Here is a 19,905-nt window from a genome sequence, read left to right as displayed (position 1 = left end):
TGGCGTTCTTGTATTCGAATGTGTTCTTGTTTAGCAATTTTTCATTTTCGGTATCGAATACTTACTGCGAGGGTTAAAAAAGTCTCGAACCGTCTCTTTGAGAGATAAAACTGTTTTTATTCGCATAATTAACGGGTCAAAAATCTCAAGATATAAAAGCCTGTAAATCTCTGTGCTTTTGACTATTTTCAATTCAAAGTATGCGAGAGTCAAAATCTCATAAAAACAAGGTGAAGTTGAAAATTTCCGGTTTCAACTGTCGGAAGCTTACGAGCCTTAGAAAATTTACAATTTTTTGAACCAAACGTTAGATAAACGCTTCAAATAAATCATTCAAATCATAAGAAGTTGCAGCAAAAATCAGCTCGTTGAAGAAGTATCCAGAATTAACTTGTTTAAAGTTTTTTTTTTTTTTTCTGCTTCTTCCCCTAAGTTTATAATAAGAAATTAAGCAACGCTTTGGAATCTGGAACATATATTATTTTTGTGACTCTTGCGGTAAAGAAACCTGCAAAGCTGTTCACTTTCTTTCATATTTATTTCACTTTTCTCCTTAAGCACCGGGGGAGAAAGTCGTTATAGAAATGAGCCATTCGACTGACCAGTAGGTAGGCAGTTTAATAAATGCCGTTAAAAAACGATCGAAACCAAAGCAGTACGGTAAGCACAGAGTACTCCGATTATTAGGATCTATTAGTAAGGTTTGCAGGAAGGCTAAGTATGACGTCGCTTCTGAACGACGTACCTAATCAAGGTGTCACGAATGAGAACTCGGTCATACATTAACGTTCAAGTCGACGGGAAGTAACGAGAATAACCGGCATGATCGTTGCACGAAAAATTGCCACTAAATATTGACGCGTGTGTCTGCCGTTTGTATGCGAACCCGAGGCTTACATCGAGTGGAAATAATGAGAAGAGATTAAACATACGAAAGGTATCGAGTACGTCGTACGTGGTGTTTCTCGAGGATGTAGTTCGATAAAAACAGAAAATAAAGAAAGAAATAAACAAATAAAACGAAACATCAACGTCGAGTGAAACATGCAATAAATATTATACGGAGATTGAACGATAGTCATACGTCTTTACTCAGAGATGAACATCCTCCGAATGAATAATGCGAGTCTGCCGGCGATCCAAACGGCGAGTTAAACATTTCCTTATAGGATCAGCTGACGTCGACCTTTGGAGTTGTGAAAGGCTACGTGACAAAAGTCTCATCGCCGTTTCAGTTAGAATTGGAACGTTAAAGAGTGTTTTTCGAAAATGAGACAGCAAACTTGAATTCATTTCACTTCACCTTGTTCGCTGGGCTGTGATTGTGAATTTTGATTCCTGTGGTTAGGCATGTAATCAGAAGTAGTCGAGGCACGGTATTATTGTTTGCTGATTGCCGGAAGAGTTGAAACTCGACAAATTTCTCTCAATAACGAGCAATAATACCAGTCTATTATTACAAACAACAGTTGTAACTTGCGAGTTATAGAGTATCGGCACCTGTTTCAAACATCAATTTCCCCGACTCTCTCTCTCTCTCTGCCAGCAGGAGGTGAGTAATAATAACGCCAATTATAATCAAGGCAACGCGCAACAACCGAGCACTTAGCGAAACATGAAGAATTCACGATGATCATTCAAAGCAGCTTGTTCTCTTTCTTTGCAGAATTGCACTGGAATCCGAGTGTTCCTTAACACGTCGAAACATGTCCGTTCCAACTTGATTCAATCGAAAGTCAGCGATCACCTGTATGACGTAAGATACGAACTTGTACCGTGAAACTTTTTCGTACACATGTCAGCAAATTCCATCATCCGTAATGATCGAGCGATGTTCACGCACTGTAATTTTCCAACGAAATTATCTCAGCATTGGCATATTAAAACGGCGTTCTTTTAATGAGAGATTAATGACTTGGCACTAAGTGCAAAAATAAAGAATAAAAAACCTCAGCTCCTGGTTCACGACTACAATCGTCGGCTATCGTGATTAAAGAACGGACGCTTGCCGTGGTTTTGTAACTCGTTGATGAGCTAATGTACACGTGAAATTAGCATACTACGTTTTGTCGATGTACATGGAAGTGAAATTCTCAACCCGTTCTCCATCGGCTCCGTATGTCTGTGAGCAATTTAGTACATCCTGCCAGCGTGTGGATCGAGAAGTACCCTCACCGATAGCTGCCACAGGTTTCCGGTTTACGTCTATCCGGTTATATGCACATAATATACAGTATCTCTTCGAACAAGTTCACTTTCTCAAGTAGTCTGCGCGTTACGCAACAGCGTCATCGGACCAGAGAATCTTACGTCAGGGCCAAGCACTGTTCTTTCTACCATTATACGAACGAACGTATCGAATGTCGCTGCTTCGCCGTAATCTTCTCACAGACGGCGTGCGTGGAAGACGCTCGTCTTTGGATGACTCGGATACCTTTGGATTGGCGTGGTTTTTACACGGCGAGAAATAAACGCTGGTTTATAGAAAGTATCGATTCGACCAAGTGTTAAATGGACTCGGAAACCTCGTCCGTGAGCTTCAAGCTTTTCACACCAACGCGAGTCAGCGACGTAAGTATCAAGAGAGCCTGGAGTAGGCGTATCGCGTACGCGGATACGTAAAATATACGCTACGTACACTTTTACGTATTCACTTAAGCGTCAGCGAGAGTAAATGTCAAGTCAAAGACTGGCCTGGCTAGCGTCAGACTCTCAGCTCCGAGTCCACTCGACTCGGTGAGAAACGAGCTCGGTGCTCGGAAGTCGTGAGCTGTGATGGACCAGGCAGGGTAGGGACACCGAGGAAAATTTTTAGTTCCGGTTACCGCTCAGTCCTAAACTATTTTCATTTTTTACCACGATCGAAAAATACAGTTCTAGGTGGAAAATGAAAATTAGTTTTCTAGCCGTTACCGGAAAGTCTAGTATCCGTTACTATTCTTTCTCATTACGATCGCTGATGCTATATTTTCTCGTAACTGTTGCGATAATTTAATGCTTGTGCAACGATAAATTGACGTTAAAGCCTTGTTTAACTAATAAAGTAGAGTAAACCTCACAAAACTGATTTTGCGGGTATAACGTTTTCACAATTCTATGGAGAATCATCGGAAATTTTGACTCCGATTGTACGGCTTTGAACGGTTGATGAAAAAATCTTGGCCATTAAAGTCAAGGGGAATGAATAGCGTTCAACTCGTGGCATACGACCGTTTTCAAGAGAGGCAGAAACAATGCGTAACTCGTTCCTGATGAAAGAGAGGGAAACGTTTTTAAGTGAATTCGAAAAACTAGGACGGGTAGTGGGTACGAAAAAGGATTCGAGGATGCGTTCATCTTTATTTCCATACTCCTCGTACTATTTCGTCCACTTTTTGGTCGAAAAAAGCTTCGTACCTTCGGGCTTATTAACATAATCACAGAGGAATCCGAGTCCATAAAACGTAACAAAAGTGCACACGGAATTCGTTTTGTCCATCGGCAGAGACCGGTTTCATATTTATCACCATTGCTGTTCAGTGCTGGATAGAATTGGTAGAACAGAAACGAGCAGAAAGTCTAGGAACAAAAATACAAACAACAAAAACCTACCTTGAGACGCCTCGCAAATCAACGTAGGAAAAATTCCATGAATACTTTGTATCGTATTTCGTGTAAATAGCCATTAGAGAAAAGTCACTGAATACTAACATATAGTTCTAATTTGAATACAAGTGATATCTAGAATGCATTAGCGTAAATTGGTGTCTACCCAGTTTCTTTGAAATTTTCCTGTCTTTCCATGATAGAAACAAAAAAAAAAATGACTGTGAAATTCGGACGGTAGATTTTTCTGAGTACACAACCGGTGTTTGAGCAGCAAAAGCGAGAATTTCCTTCTGCAGCAGGAAGGAAGAAGTTGCAGTTTCGTTTTTCGTTTTCTGTTGAACTTTTGGTCCTCGAGTAAGAGAGCTCGAGACTTATGTACAGATACCTACACTGCGCCAACAGTCGCTTGGAGAGATTTTCAAGTTTTTTTTTTTACCTCCTCCAAAAGCGCACCCCTTCACAATGCGTCTGTTACTCGTTTCTCGCAGGGAGCGGATTCTCCTACGCGAGAAGAAATCTTCCGTTTTTGAGTGAAACGAGCTCCCTGCTGTTCTGTCTGAAAATTCGACGGGGAATGATCAAAACAGATTTTTCAGGACTGATAGCATATTTCTGTACGCTGTATCCATTCGCTTCTTGACCTGATAATTACTAGGATTTTTTAAAAGCACATCGTAGAAGATTAAACGTATTGCAATGGAATTGTGCTGCGTAAGACTTGCAATATTTTATCGTAAAATCTTCTGTGATACGAAAGGCACGTTTTGATTTTGTTTGAAATGTACCAATTTTTCGTCAGTTGAATAATTTAAACCCATTATAGTAGAGATTTTTTAACTCCAACTTCCAGAAAGTAGAAAGGGTCGAAAATGAAATGAGCACGTAACTCATTAAAGCAAATCGGTCTATCTCCGTGCACTAATTCTTGATTATTCATTTCCATTTTCTTCGTAACTCAGAAACCGATAAATCATTCGATATTTGAACTTCCGATACCACTGGAAAGAGCTTAAAGTTTTTCATTGAAGTTCGTATGCAAAACATCGTCTCCTCGTACCTCCGTATCATATTTATCGTCAGTTTAAACATTGACAAAGAAACGGACACGTAATTTCGTTGATAGATGTGAGAAGTTTTACTCCGTCAGCACTCGATGAGATTTCAAGAAACGAATACACTTCTCGTTATCACGAATAACTGAAAAAATATCTGGGTGAAGAGATTTGGAAACGAAGATGTTCGATATTATTTATCAACGTTAAGCAATCTGCGCCTGGCTGCATTCTTAATTGGAAAAGACGTTTGGCGACGTGAACTTGACCGATGATTGATGGTAATTAGCGGTGTAAGTTCCCGCTCATTAGTCGTTCGCACGTGTATAGCGTGTATGCATAACTGGCACGTAATTACGTGTCACGCGTGACATGCAGCCTGTACTGGATACGTCTACTCACGTTTCAGAAGCTTTCGGTGTAAAGCATAGAATCGTAGCCGCGGACGCAATGCCAAGATTGCGATCGTGAAAGGCATCGTGAGATTCCCATTTTCCACCTTGCAGATCAGATCGCAGCGACGCAGCGATCGGATGAAATTCATCAAAGTTACGCAATTTATATTATTCATTTATAATATATATGTATATTTATATTTAATTTAAAAAACAAATGAAATAAAAATGCGACACAAGTGTGTGACTCCATCAGTAACTATTACAGTTGTTCGAATATATGCAAAAAAATACTTTTATCTAAATCATAAGAAATGCAATCAACTTCTTCTATCAGTCTTTTCAATCCTAATAACATATTACCGTATGTACATATTTGTTGCTTTTATGTTTCGTCTAAATTAGTGTTGAAATTTGTGAAATAATTTACAGAAACGGAATGAAAAATTCATAGCCATAGTTCAAGGTTTAAGCCAGATTTTGATCTTTATTTGAAACATGTAAAGTGCTCGGGTCTGCAATTAGTACGGATTGCTAAGCTGGAGATAAAGATCATAGTAGAAAAAAAAAAAAAACGAAAAAAGGAAGCACGAAAGAGAATAACGGCTAAAAAATTTTTTTTAAATAAAGAAACCACGTCTCAATCCAGGCTGATACCAGATCAACGCTGTATAAGAAGTCTGTTTCAAATAAAACGTGGCCCGTATTCGTCAGCGTTGACTCGACGATCAGAGAGAACGTATTTGAACGTGTGTGTGTACAAGGATATCATTTTCGCGGTTGAGTTAATTGACAGTTGCAAAAGCGGGAAAAAATTAGAGCTGCGTATGCGTGACACAGCGATCGCATTGGTTTGATGAAATAAAAATAATCCCGTTGTGGAATAAATACGCCGAGGATATCCACGTATCCGCGCTAAGGATGATCGTTACGTTGACGAGCAAGCTGCGCAGAGCCGGGATCGCGATCACGTAAGACAACGACGGGTTTCCTTTCGTGTAGCAAGGACTGTAACACGGGAGAGTAAAAGTAATCTTGCAGCTTTCCTTTCCTCTTCAGCAATTGCTCACGGCCGCATTGCCGCGTAGCGAGTAGATGTAACATACATGCACATAACTCGATATCCTCGATTCAACCAGCTAGGCTTTTACGCCCCGGCAGTCTAGATTCGCTTTTGCTCCAGCCGAAACCTCCGCGAACCAGTTTTCATGCAAATTTGTCTGCCCACTTTCCGCAACTTTGACGTATCAGCCGAGGTGGATTTGGATACGACATTTTTACATCCTAATACTTTATCAGGGAATCTGTGGAATTATGCGGTAGAAATTCAGTGCAACAGATTGATTGACACGCGTGATAAAACATCTGATAAAAGTTGGTGAATTGGAAAACAATGCTCGTTCGGTTATTTAATGAAGAAATATTTGAAACTTGCGACGATGTCCCTAGAAAATGGAAGAAGAAATATTATCCACGTTAGATAGAACGATTTTTTACTTCAAATCATTTTCAAACAATTAAGAATCTAGTATTTTTATTCCTACTATACATATACTCTGTAATCTGATCGAGAAACTTTTCATTTATCGCGTTAGTTTCGTTTCATTTTCAATTTCTCTAGACTGCATTGACGATGATCAACGGGTAGCAACGTAAGATACCATAGAAAAAAAAGATCCGATTAAGTAACTTTGTAAGAAAAAAAAAAAGAAGAAAAATACAATTTTTCGAACAAAATACGCTATCGGCGGAATAAATTCGAAGGAAACCGCTGGACTTTTGGTCATTTTGCAGCGATGCGAAATGGGAAGTGAAAATGAAATCTGAGCTCGTGCTTGCGGTTTAATTATTTCTTTGCACGAATAGCGCGATCGTCTGACAAAAAAATTCCTTTTCAATTCACCAACCGTCTTATAATCGGCGACTCGACTCGCTGGCGAAACTTGACGAGCATGTTACATCGTTACGTCACATTTGGTGAAGTAAGTTTCGAAAGCGTATAAGAATTTGCGATTAATCGTCATTTCCGGTCCGCGATGATCCCGCGAGCAAGATCAGCCCGATAACATAGCGTCTCTGTATAATCGCGTGCAGACTTTGCTTGAGCGAAAAGAACTCGGCGCCGCTTTCGGTACATATTTAAAAAGTTTATAGCTCGTTGTGTGCGTTTTTTTTTTCCCTCCAATCGCGTCACGATCACGCGATCTTTGCCGAATGTTAAAAATAATTATCGATCGGTTTTAATTTCGATCCGGAAGTTTATGGATTGATTAATATTTTTCTTTCTAACTGCAGGACGATAGTTTTTAACTTAAAATAATGTTTATTTAGTTTTTCGCATTTTGTATAATTCTAGCTTTCTATACATATACCCATCAGTCTGGTGACGGGATGAACTTTTAATGCCGCGGACACTTTGAGCGTTGCGCGCATTTGACCTTATTTTCATTGCGCGAACACGCTTGCTCGTTACGTAATTTATACCGCTGGCTTTCACCTAACCAGAGGGTGCGGCATAGAACGTAGGAGTTTGTAAGATCTTCGAGAAGGGAACTCGTTCATCTTTCTCTCGTAATCGGTTCAAACCACTCCTGCGAATTATCTTAATCTCGGCATTTGCGAATATTGTCCTTCGAGTCGTCGATTGTCGGATCTTCGATTATAATGACTGAAAATACGTGATTTTTTCGAATGGCTGATTATTTCCCCAATCATATCCGCGTTTAGTTTACTTGTTTTCGTTTTTATTTTTCACTCCACGAATTTATATCGAGGTCATTTGACAATTTGGATCAGTTATCAACAGTACGATTGTAGGCACGCGATACAGTCTGGAAAAAAAACAACGTTTCGTCAACATCCAAGCATGCGTCTTTTTTTACACTACGAAAAAAATTTGGCCCACTTAACAAAACCGTTGACCGGATTCTTTTTCTCTTAACTGATCGATCAATTGATCTGACAATGAGCGAATTTCTGGAATGCTGGAATTTCGCTGAAACGACTGAATTGTTTACTGATCCGAAGACACTTTGCATTTCCATAGATAATTTGGTGGGTTAAATATATTATGATTATTTGACATAATCCATTATAAATATTTGACCGTATGAAACTATTCATGCAACCAAATAATGCAATTGAAGCAATTATTTGATTCTTAGCGTCGAACAAATATTTAGTCGCAGATCTGCAGTTGTTATTTACTTTTAGTCGAAATAGGTAAGTCATTGATAAAATTGTGTCGATAATACTGCGTTTTTCTTCTGCGCGTAATTTGACAAGGAATTTTGATCGATCGGCAAAGTTTTAAAATTATTACATCAATAAAAATATATGATGTATAATAATTGTATATATATATATTCCAAAATTCTTTGTACATTGGTTTTACTTTGGAGAATTTCATTTCTATTTCTCATACTCATTTTCTCATTCTGTTTCTCGAATTATTCAAAATAAAATAGAGTGAAAATTATTTTTAATTCCTGAATAATATTCTGTTGAGGAAAAAAAATAAGTCGAATCGATAGAAGTATTTCATACAACTCCCCTTCGTACGCGTAGTAACGAATGAAATTTTGTAAGCATTACGGTATCCGCTGGATTAGTTACGCGGATTATCGCATTACGATGTAACTTTTCTTGGAAGGTACGCAGATAATTGACAAAGGGATAATTGACTGTTAAAATGTGTAAAAGTCTATAATACACCGAGTCTTACGCGGAACCGAGTAATTTTGTAACTGACGGTGAAATTCGCAGTCATAACAATGTCATTGACATAAATAATTACGTAATCCGATGGTTGGTCGTTAGCGTAATTAGGGGGTGTGGGGAGTTTTCCTTGCGCATGTTGTCGGGGCAACTGCCTCGTATAAATACCTGAGCCCAAGAAAACGTTCGAGCTCTAAAATTAACTGATTTTCCCTGAACTCGTTGAGAACTTTTCAACGCTTTTGACGAGGAACTTTGGAAACGCCACTTGTCAGATAACTTTTCGTCCCTCTTCGCGGTCATTATTTCGGGATGAATAAACAAAGATATTATAATTTACGTCTCCTCGTTAATTGGTACTCTTTCACCTCATAGACGACAATTATTTACGAGTCCTCGAAAATTACGGCCTGTTAATAAATATAATATATCGGAAACGTGATTTCGGCCCGAGATATAACAGTCACTCGCTGTTAAAATACCTCGTACATAATTGCCATGAACTAATCTCTCGGCCGCTCAAAATCTCGGTCTTAGTTTTTTTTTATAGTTTGGTAATCCTTCGGCAAAGTGGTTATCATTTTTCATGGCTCTACGACCTAAGACGACTACCATCAACACAAACTGTATAAATGAAGAATCGAGCAGTCGAATAAATCTGATAAAAACATTCTTCCATGTAATTAAAAAGCATATCGAGGTTCCCAGGTTGAGTTTTCAACAACGCCGTTTCACTTGTATTACAATTGAACTGTGAACGAATACGAAAACTTATCGAAAGCTCCTCGGTCTTTTTAATATTTACAAATACAAAAAGTAACTTGAGTTTCCCGTCTCGCATGAAAGATTTATCTTAGGCACCTTAACAACGCTGACGCGTGGGGGATGGGCAATTTTTTCGCTGTCTCATTCCCGATGACAAATGATTATAAAGAAAAAACCAAAAGAAACAATAAAAAAAAAAAAAAAAATGAGTAAAGGAGAAAGAAATCGCAATTTTGAAAATAATTATTTTTCGACAAACAAAGGCACGGCACGTGATCCATCATGCGGGATTCGCTGAAATCACAGAGAGGAAACGAAACAAAAGGAGAAGAAAAAACTGAAGAAGAGAGAAAAAAAAAAATCAAAACGAGGGTGACGAACATTAACCCCGCATTCGCGGATCAAAGGACACTAAAGTGTCCGATAGCTGTGCTGATAAAAGTAAATAAGGATACGCGCTTATGAGAACGCGGATTAAAGGATCAGAGTCGTTGGTTCGAATTGGCATTGAACCCTGTGACGAGACTGCGGCACATTCCAGATGAACAAAATCTCCGGTTATTTCCTTATACGGTATCGTTCCACTCGATCTGAAACACCTTACGGCGCGATTTTTATCCTACGGCGATCGAGATCTTTAAATCGTTACTACGATTGCAGGGAGAGGCTCAATTCTGATCCGGCGGCATTAAACGCGGGTAACTTTAGCCGCGAGGAGAAAGACTCGAGGGAAGGAAAAGACTGAAGTATATTCCGCAGCCGTTGTAAATCGAGGAAGTAACTCGACGGTGAAATAAGGTTTTGCGAATGACTGTCGTGAGCTTAACTCAATATCCGTCAGCTCGCGGAAGCGTATGCAAATTTTTTTACATCTATTTTCACCGATCTTGCAGAATTTTCGCAAAATTATTGCAACATCGATCCGGTTAAAGTCTGAACAAGACATATTTTAGTTTATAGACTGTTCGCAGCTCATTTTGTGAGAAAATTTTCGCGGATAGAAAATATGATTGGGGATACATTATGGAACACTGCCAGCACTCTGGAACGAAGAAATAACTGTTGCTGTGTTTTACTTCGTCGGGGTTCTCGCCGTATGAATATACGATATTTCCGGTATGAGGCGGGAAGTGGGCAAAATTCCAACAACGGAATGCGCCGTTGTGGAGGGAAAAAATTCATTGCTGAGGAGTATGAGTAAGAAAAAACTGTGTCACTCCACGCGTTGAACAATTTTCGTAACGCAATAATTTTTCGTCAACATTCCAAGTTATGAAAGAGACATCGTGGCCGAATCGTTACTCGTGTTCGCGAATTATTTAAAAATAATATATTCTCACGTACGGCAATAAATACTATTATTTTTCAAACTTCTTGGTTTTTAAGTTTGTGAAAGATTGAATGTTCGAAACGTTTGAAATTTGAGAAAGGAATGTGTATTAATAATTAGTCAAAGTTTATTGAATGTGAGTGGTTTTTTCAAGAGTCGAAAATCACAATCAGGATGGCGGCTAACTGACAGAAATCTTTGTCAACGGTGCTCGTTTCACTGAGCATTTATCGGCATGAAAACGCACAAGCCGGAACAAATACGCGTCTCTCTAAATGACGGAAAGAAAATCAAGGATTACCGTTTCCCCAACGTGTAAACGAAGAGACAAGTTCAACCCAATCGTCAAGCCATTTTGCACTTGTGATTTTCGAGAGTGTTTACTTCCGCCTTGAAATGTAAATTGGGGGAAAAGTTTATCGGGTAATTTGCTCGGCCGCATTCGCGAATCGTAACTCTTAACCCCAACCAGCAACGGTGAAAATGTTGAGGATCCGCTGACGAACAAAGGAAGTTAAACCGGCTCGTTCGGTATCAGTTCCCTCGGCGTGAAATCGTGACGGCGATATTTCGAGGATTTCATAGCTTGGTGGAAATCTTGCCAGATTTAACCTCCGTCGGGGAGCAAGGAGTAAACTGAGCCGAAGTTTACCAGGACTAACATTTTGAGATGTTGGTATAGTTTCGTCCGACGAGAGAAGCTCGCCTCTAATCTTGATCTGGATAACCTCGTCCCCAAGTTCTCGGGACAGACAACTCTGCCCTCGGTATAACCTCGCCCTCACCCTCAACCTATTTAGGACGTGGATCCGTCACGTGGTTTAGTTCGAAAATCATTAACGCGATTTCAGGGTTCGCCTAGTGCGTGAGCTACAGTTTTTGGAAATGCGACCGACGATTGTAATCGCCTAATGGATATTCTGAAACTGTAAATTCACCATTGGGCGAAGAATATTTGAAATTTTGTCGAAGGGCAAAGCTTAGCCTCGCGTATTATATTGAAAAAAAGCGTTTGTTGAATGTGATAACCTCATATTTTCGAGCTCTCTTGTACGTACACTCTTGCGTTTCCTACTCACGTAGTGTTTTCAAGATAATCTAAGAAAACGGCTTTGAAAATAACGAGAAGGGGAGCTTTTTATTCCAAAAGCTGCATAGCTTAAGGAAGCTTTGCTTCTCGAGATTCGATAAAAATGCGAACGTTTGAACGTGCGGTGATTGTTAAGTAGAGCTTGAAGGTATATAAGGGACAGCCTGAAACGGATTCCACGCCATCTTAAACTCGTTACCATGCCGATTTTGACTGTCAGATTTGCAATAACCGCTGCTCATCCGTCCCTCTTGTTTCAATTAAATTGCATTTCACTTAGAAAATATACTAAAGCTTTGAGTTCGTGAGGTGACGATCAATAAAAAAAACTGCTTCGAGCACCAGTGTGAAAAAACGCTCGTATTTCTTGACAAGCACTGGGGAATCATTCCTATGTATATGTATACCTGATGTATAACGTATCTGCCTACCTACATACGAATCTGGGCCAAGTTAAACTGGTTATGGAAAAACTTGCCTGTTGCAGAAGAAGAAGGAAAAGAGAAGGAAGAAAAGGCGAGGGGAAAAAAGTAAAAGAAGAAGAAGAAGAAGAAGAAGAAGAAGAAGAAGAAGATGACCTGAAAGACGAATATGATGAGATGCTTTGGGATATGACATAGCGACGTTCACCTCGCGGACGATTAAACAGATTTTAATCCGAAATCGAATTTATCGAAGCGTTTACGTCTTCCTACCCCCTCCAAGTTTCTCGCGCCTCATTCGAGATAATGTAACGAATTCAATTCGTCGTGCGAGGATCGCAAGGGTTCGTCTCACGAATTGTTCCGAGGAACAACGAAGTCGGCAAAATGTTTCATCCTCGTTTCACGTTGCGTGCGGTAAAGCTCGAGACGCGAGGCAGCTGTTGACTTAACCTCCTGATGGTTCCGATGATACGAACCTGGAAACAGGTCATGTGCATTTGTGAAGGAATCTAAAAAATTCCCTCACTTATACAGACACTATCACGGCTTTTTACTTAGTTTTACATCGCGACGACGTTTTCATACAGACTTGTTTTTCTTTTTCCTCTCGCTGAGTGGATCGCTTGGTCTTGATACTCTAAATTCAAACAGCGCGCTAAAGAACACTCAGAATCGTTTGTTTTTTTCATCATAAACCAACATTCTTCCTCATTCCAGTCAAAAAGTCAATACACATCGAAATCCGAAGTATGAGCGTCAGGGCAATATGTCGTCGCATCTGTGTACTCATCAGCTGACAGTACGTAAAACCGAGGCAAATAACCGGAGTATAAAGTCGCATAAAACACCTTGCAAGCTGTCGGCCTTCCCTCCCGTGACACTGAGTAAATATCGATTAAAACACGGCGTAATAACCAACGTTTAAAACTAAATACGAGCAGCCGGCAAGGCTCCCAGCCGCCAGACGGCGTCTCCGGCGTGTCTGCGCAGGCGCCGAGGCGGGAACGTTCGAAACATGACAAGATTAAGCCGCTGCGTAGAGGGATCCTCTACCGGCACAATCTTTGGACAACGTCACAATACGTGGGACTTAAATCGTAGAGTTACGAGAGCAATGCCTTTGACAATTTACGAGAACGTACAATGCCCAGGCTGTGTAATATCGCTACGCGGAGGTCCGTTTCGTGGAAGTCCCACACGATCGCCCGACGCATCCCGTCGACCCTCCCCCGCACAGCTGCACCACTCGGGCTACATTCCATTCACTCGACGAGCTCTCGGACGCCCTTAAGCCTTACGCACACGACTTATGTGCGTCCGATCCAACCGGTCCAACAAAGAATCGCCCGCATGCGTCGGTCCGTGTGTGTACTCCAACGTCCCGTGTCCAACACGCTCGCCTCGTCGAGGTCTTCCTTCCTTCCTTCCCTCCCTCCGTCCTCCTCCCCCCTTCGCCGACACTCGTACGTTATTCTCCTCACGCGCGATCCTCTCTCTGCCTCGCGTCGTAAAAAATTTTTTTGTTGCTACAATTTTGTATTTCGTGTTTGTTCCTTCATTGTTTGTTTGTTTGTTTTTTTTTTTCTTATCTCAAAGTGAAAACTTCTTCAGCACGGTAGTGATTTGAAACTCGACGAAACGAAATGTAACTAACAAGATCAAAAACAGTAATTGACGCTGCATTTCAAACATATATATTGATCAAATTCAAACCAAAGCATTTGTTTCATACTTTAGTTACCGTAAGCCACTCGTATTATTTTTTGAAATTAAAAACATGGAATCGGAATAATAAAATGTAAGATAACTTTTAAACTCGGTACCAATATTTTATATAATAAATAAAGCCTATAATTATTCCACTCCTGATACTGCATTCTTCTCATTCTCTCGCAGTTTAGTTTCTGAAGGTTTCACTTCTACCACGCGTGGACTGCACGCATATTTTTTTTCTCTCTTGTTTTTGGCGTTTCTTTCATGGCGTAATTTTCACCCACGAATGTCATTCTAGTACAATTATCGATCGCCAGGAAGACGTTCGAAGCTCTGTGTATTATATCGAGATGCTGTAAAGTTATTATACGTGTAACACAAAGTCTTTTATTTCTATTATTATAATCGTTGTTTGAAATTTCATCGAAATTTTATAGCGACGCTGTTCAGATTCAGTGACACGACTTATTGCGAGCTGATTAACGCTTTCCGAATGTTGGAAGATTACGAGCTGCTGTACAATATTCGATACAGTTATAATCTTTCAAAAGAGTAAACGCTGATGCTAATATTAGTAGAAGTTTGCTAATATTAGGTATAGATAAATCTATGTCAAATTCAACAAGTAGCAGGGTATAGCTAATGAATTTTGATAAAAATTGTTTCATTCTCAAACAAAAATGTGTAGATAAAATTTTTTTTTTTAATTTCAAACCAAATCTCAGAAATAAATCGTATAATTTAGGTTCCAATTTGTTCCGCATAAAATTTAAAACTCGTTTAATCACAAGCGCCCTGAAAAGTTGAAAGAAAATAATTGAAACAGTTTTTAAATTGAAAAGATCGCATAGAAAAGATTTAGGATCAATGCAGTACGTATAATAAATAAACTTTCTTAACCCCGACGATTGTACTCGTCGTTAAAAAATTGGGACTCCCGACGCGATCCTTCAGAGATATAAATTTTCTTTCCGTCAAAGAAAAAACTCATCTTTACCTGGCATTCGTAAAATCTCGCATTGGCCAGCTTGCGATCATCCGTCTGCAGTCCGGACTGAGAAAATTGGTAGGAGCGAGGAAAGTTGTCGGGGATTTATACCAGGAGCGTTGGCTGCACTCGGTTTCTCATACTTCAGGGCCGAATCTCTCCTCGTGCTTCCTGGCTCTCTTTCTTCGGACGGCCTGCAGCCTGCTTACATTCCATTCAGCGTAGCCTCTCCGTGACTTCTCGACACATCCGCCCGCCTCGAGTATTTCAGCCTTTCATACTCGGTGCGGTACCCAGGTCTCGACTTATCGTTAAGTATATCGACGAGGAGGTGTGAATACACCTTGAAACGCTGTCTAACTTCGCGCCTATCGCGGTATCTGGATATTCCCGCGGAATCACGCTTTGCGAGATTCCTATCGGTATTGGAAATTTACCGCGCTTATGATTCTCCTCAATGCCCGTTTCGGTTCAGGGACGATCGACTTCACGCCCTCGGTGCTCTCAGCTTTCTTCTTTTCTTTGCTATTCTCATTCGGAAGAAGCCTGTATCATCGGATTAAAGCTGAGGGGACGGTTTGCAGCAGGCAATTAAGGGGGTGCTGTACGTCAGTCTTTACCGACCGCGTTAAGCGTCGCTTAATTAAACTTTTACTATTATCAATTAATGCCTACGCATCGCGGATGTGAAAATTCCCCGTTCAGCGCAATTCTACATCTAATCCCGAATACAAATATCCGAATAAGTTTTCTTTTATGCGAGAATAATGCCAAGAGGTGTATTCTTGTAATTGGATTACTACTTATCGCAGAAATACATTTCTTGGAGTTATTTTAGGGCGTAACAAAAAAGTTTTCTTCCGTATTGCACGTAGAATTTCGCCGACTGCGACATTTTTGCAACAGTGCTGCGTAGTCTTTTACAATAGTCAAAATAAGTGACATTTTACTAAGACGGTAAAGACTGACTATGGCATGATTTTAAGGCGTAAGGTATAATCAGAGAAAATGTTAAACGAAATCGACCGAGACGATTCGATTGGAAAAAATATCACCTCGATGTTACAAAAAAATACCTCCTTTTTTAATGCGAATTTGAACAAGTTTTGAAAGCATGTCAAAACAATATCGTTCCTTGAATTCCTTGAATTTCAGAACTCTCTACGATTCGTCTGACGACGAGTTAGAGCTTTCTTCAAATTCTTGGCAAACACAAACTGTAAACTATCCAGATACGAATATTACTCTAAATTTATGTCGAGTCTCCTGACAGAACGAGTAGTCTCGAACATAATGACATTGATCAAATCCGTGTAAACATAAATTTGTTTTAATTTCAATTTTCTTACGAATACCGTGTGCAAGTATATTGTTATCGAAAATAGTTGATCCTTGTAAGGATTGATTATCAAAGAAGAGGAAAAACGCCATTCCCAAATTTCCTATGTATCTCATGCTCGCTTATTTTTCGGGAGAAAACTGCAAGAGGAAAAAGAAAAGTGAGGTAGGAAAATACAGATATGTGTATATAACGACGTAGAGTGGAGTTGGATGGTCGGAAGCCATTGGAATCGATCAATTATTTGAAACCGACGTGTAATATGTTTCATATTCAACGTGACGTTTTTCAATCGAGGTCTTCAATTACTTGGAAAAATTGACCGGAGTGAGAAAAAATGCGGGTTATAACTCATACGGCAAATATCTAATTTATGAATACCTATTTCTCTCGCGGGACGAGCGGCCTGTCTCGTAAATTCGAACACATGTCCTTGCGGCAACGCTGCGGCATATACACAGCAGGCGAGAGACACGGTCATGGGAAAACAGCCATGGGAAGTTCTATCCGGCGCTGGTATAGGTGTGTGATGAAGAAGAAGGAGAAAAAAAGGAGAAAGAGAGGAGAGGGAAAATAAAAAGATTTCCTACCCCGGCAAAGTTATTTGTGCTCCTTTAACCGTGAGACGCATCGAGCAAAGTGCTAATCGATCGTAAAGAACATGCGCTGCTTCTGTGCGATAGAAATTAATTTTAAACGACGTTTTACAAGGAAATCTGGAGAATATTTGTAAAATTGTTGAACGCAGGTTAAATACCCGAGATATGTCACGGCGATGAAAATGGTGTCACGAAATAAGAAACAGAGCGAAAACGTCGATCGTTGATTCTTAATTGAATTCTAGTGTCAGTGATGAAAGTCTGTGATTTCGAAAATGCGTTACTTACGCCGTAAAAAGTAAAATACATTGAAAAAAAAATTTCAAGTACCATGAGTAATCGAAACTAATACGCACGCGATAAACTTTTTCTACGGGGAAAATATTCGTCAAGATATTACATGATTTTTTGTCGATGTTCGCTAAAGATGCGGCAAAAATCAGAGTTGATTTATTTCCCGATCAGTGTCGAGATACGGCAAATTTTAAGAACTATTTAGGATATCGATAGAGAAAAAGAGGCTCGGTTGAATAAGAGAGGTCTGGCAAGTTTCATTAAACCATCGAGTTCCAAGAGCGTTCACCCAATTTGCTCGCGGTTGCCGCTGGCTGGAGATAGAAAAATAATTCTCTCATACCTTACACGTTCCACTCGAGACGATGGTTTGTCAAGGAGATAGGAAATTTTCCCAAAGTATTCCATCCAGCGGCAAGAAGAACTTGAGACTACTACGCGACGCTACGTGGTTAGGGTATGAGAGGAGCGATGCTTCGCCCGCATATTACATTCCCCGTGCTGTATACCTTCTTTGTACTATTGATAAAGGAAGAGAATGAAGAGAAAAAAAATTAAGTGGAAACAAAAAAAAAAAAAAAGAACTTGGGAAAGCGTCACTAGTTGAATACTCCTCCCAGCTTCTGCGGCATTGTATTAGTTTACTGAAAAAGATGGCAGACGTGGCGCACGGAGGTCAGTCATTGATTCGTTTCCAATTAGTAACGATACGCAATAACCGAGTCATAAATTCAAGACTCGTAACGCGTATGCGAGAATCTTCTGTCGATGATGAAAGGCGAACTTCATTCAACAATGAAGACACTATTTATACTAGCCTGATAGACCTGATGGTGATTAATTTTTATTTAAAACGTCATTGTTTCGAGAAATGAACATTTCGTAACCTAGACATAGCTTCTCATTTCATTATTGATCACGTGTTCAATTTCGTTGCGACATGTCAATCAAAATAATACTGAAAACTGTTCATTGAGGTCGCTACATTTTCGGAAAATATATTTCTATATACATGTTTTATCGTTGTTGATATTTTAGTTTTCGAAACAGATCCCGACACGACATAATTTACCTTAGAAATTTCGATCGATTCTTGACAGAAAAATCAGGATGATGAAATTTTGTTTCGCCTTATCGTTGTGATTGTGAAACTTGATACTTGACAAGTTAAGATGCGGGGAAAGTGATTCTGAGACTGAATTTTGAGACCTCGTTTGGACTTTAAAAAAAACTTCGAGGTTTTCTAAGCTTAAACGAGAACTTTTTGGATAGAGAGATCATGAGTAGATAATACCTCATTTAAACCTCAACACTGCGTGTAAGTCGCGATTCAATTACACAGGACTTGTTTGACTTTTGGAAGCGTTGATTGCAATATTCCTAGTTCAGACCTGAACTAATCCTCAAGGTTTTTTTTTCTTCTTGAATTCCGTATATTCGAGTTTAAATACAGGGTGTAAATGAGACCTAAATTCGAGTCAGCATATCTGAATCACAAAGAAACAAACAGTCAAGAGGTACAAACGGGTTCTAAAATTTCGACAACGACATTTTGTTATTCACAGAGACGTCAATCGTTCCGCAATTAAATATGTCAAGAAATTGTTGGTTTGATAAAAAAAAAAAAAAAAAAGGCTCAAGATCACCGAGTAACTGCCAGGGTAGAGAAATAATTTTCGAATTCAAGCCAGTGGAATCGGTTGTTGAATTTTGTGCCTCGGCGGTCCGCAGTAAGAGAAACCGAGTCGAAGACGACGTCTTGCCGCGGGTTTTCGTCGAAGGACCTGGAAGGCCCGGCCGAGACAATAGAGGACCGTTAGACCCGGGCTTGAAGGGAGTCTTAGAAGTGAAAGAGAACTGGTTGTGAAGTGAACTCCGGGGGGAAGCCGAGGAATGCGTCCTCTTGGACGGCGGCGATCATCGTCTCGGAACTCTGCCCTCTTCGTCTCGCGTTATGGCGTTATGGCGCGAGGCGAGAACCTTTGGGAACGAGCCAAACAAAGAGGGACACGCCGATATGGAAGCCATTTTCCACCGGGTTGAGAATGCCGGTACTTATTGCTTCAATCATTTGGGCTGCAATCGAGACACGCGGATAGGGAGAAAAATTCTCCATTATTTTCGAAGTGGGGAAAGACATTTTGCCCGGGGAGTTAGCTTCAAGTTCGATCTTTTCAGGAGAAGCGAGGCTTGGATCGAACTCGAATCGGTTCCTCGAGAATCGATCCACTTTAAAACCGACTCCGAAGAAGCGATTATGAATATTAAAATTTCGATTATTGGCGAGCAAGTCAAATCAGAAGCGCTGCGAGGGGAAGCGAATGAAACTGCATGAAACGAAGTGTGGAAGATTGTACAACATGAATGAATGCCAAACACAATATTTCTACAATGCAGACTCGTAATTACATACATGTTACGGTTAACGATACCTAACAAGTCGCTTAGAATTTATTTATGGCATCGACTCGCCTTTGATTCCCGGCCTGAAAAATGGATTCATGCAGGATGAAAATGGCGAAGAACTGGTTCACATAGTCCATTTTTTTTCGATAATTTGAATCCATCTGCATACTATTGTTAGAATACGAAACTTTGTACTGCCTATGA

General features: G+C 40.0%; 1 protein-coding gene across 2 annotated transcripts in view; it reads right to left on the bottom strand.

Annotated features, from left to right (window-relative positions):
* LOC107218459 (brain tumor protein) overlaps positions 1-19,905 on the bottom strand; it is a 157,907-nt gene that overhangs the window by 93,463 nt on the left and 44,539 nt on the right. The gene's annotated exons all lie outside the window — the stretch shown is intronic.

This window comes from Neodiprion lecontei, chromosome 6, assembly GCF_021901455.1.
Source record: "Neodiprion lecontei isolate iyNeoLeco1 chromosome 6, iyNeoLeco1.1, whole genome shotgun sequence".
Classification (NCBI taxonomy): Eukaryota; Metazoa; Arthropoda; class Insecta; order Hymenoptera; family Diprionidae; genus Neodiprion; species Neodiprion lecontei.
This window is presented reverse-complemented; position numbering and strand designations above follow the sequence as displayed.